The sequence below is a fragment of the Sinocyclocheilus grahami genome, unplaced genomic scaffold (assembly GCF_001515645.1).
Source record: "Sinocyclocheilus grahami isolate Dianchi unplaced genomic scaffold, SAMN03320097.WGS_v1.1 scaffold240.1, whole genome shotgun sequence".
Taxonomy (NCBI): Eukaryota; Metazoa; Chordata; class Actinopteri; order Cypriniformes; family Cyprinidae; genus Sinocyclocheilus; species Sinocyclocheilus grahami.
Window position 1 is genome coordinate 1,496,848 of NW_015505419.1, and position 1,283 is coordinate 1,498,130.

The 1,283-nt window shown below is 36.5% G+C and overlaps 1 long non-coding RNA gene across 1 annotated transcript in view; it reads left to right on the forward strand.

Moving 5' to 3' along the window:
* The first annotated feature begins 299 nt into the window (after positions 1 to 299).
* LOC107597923 (uncharacterized) overlaps positions 300 to 1,283 on the forward strand; it is a 2,990-nt gene continuing 2,006 nt past the window's right edge. Inside the window, exon 1 of the long non-coding RNA XR_001610506.1 lies at positions 300 to 378. This is a non-coding gene — a long non-coding RNA (uncharacterized lncRNA). The remainder of the gene's footprint in view (positions 379 to 1,283) is intronic.

Consider the following 1,283-nt stretch of genomic DNA (forward strand, 5'->3'; position numbering starts at 1 on the left):
TATATATATAATGTGTGTTTACAATAATTTACATTTAATGTCATAAAATGTTATTTTGTGACATTTGATAAATTTGCATAAACAAAGGAAGGAAAGAAGAGAGAAACACCTCAATCTATGTAAGAAAATGTTAAAAGGGTACTCCTTTTCTAGTTAAATCTGAGCGTGCCACAATGCACTTTAAATACATAAATTATATGATATATGTACGCAGTTAAAATGTCAAGAAATAATTACGTTGACTTTAGATTAACGTAACGCCTTTACACTACGTTTGGTCCTCCACGCGCGCCGTAGAAGCATGTTGCCGGTTGGAGGGTTTCGCGAAAAAGTTAGCAAAGTGCTTCTGAACGCCACTGGAATGAAGGGATTCTCCGGGTAAGAAATAATAGCATGTATGTCACATCAGCCTGCATGTTTATGGGATGCCAGCACTGTGACTCAGTAACAGAATGGTGAAACTGACAGCTGCAGGGTTTCTGTATGACAGAAGTATAAACACGAACGTTTTGCTAAATGCATATTAGGAATTGAACAACATCCGGCAGCTAGCTAAGCTTACAAACAATACTGAGGTGTCGGATGGTGATACCATGATATTAAATGATTACTTTATTCTTCTAATATGGTGCTTACGTGGTACGCCAACTTAGAAAATACCTTAGTACGTGTCCAGAAACCGTGGTACAGTATTACTGTGGCGCATGTCCATTGTGTTAGTACCATAGTATCATTACAAAACAGACGTATACCAGCTAACTTAGTCTAGCCAGTCAAACTCAGCATCACTTAAACAATGATGCATTATTGTGGACACACAAGCAGTGCAGAGCAAGCAGTAAAGAGCTGAAGCCTTTGTGCATGTGGACAAGTTTAGCCATAGGCTGGAAATCCCTGGAATATTTTCAATTCTCTGCTTTGCTGACAAAAGTGTGTAAAAATGATCTGATAAAACAAACAACTAGTTTGTCAACATGTACACACAAACCTCCACCTACAAGAATGATGAAAATGTGAGTCAAACATGACTAAATATTGTTTTATAACATCTTACGGCATTTTCTTTATGCGTTGTCCACCACCTGTCCTTACTGAATGCAAATAAATCTCAAGTTTAAACTAATAACTCTCAGACATTTTAACATTTTATTTCAAAATATCACCCTTTTGCAAAATTACAATCTGCAGCAACATAGAAATCCACTTTTTTTTTAGTTGAATTAAAGTAGCACTCGGACGTGTAGCATTTAGGCTTGTATTGTTTTGACATAAACTGTCTTAAG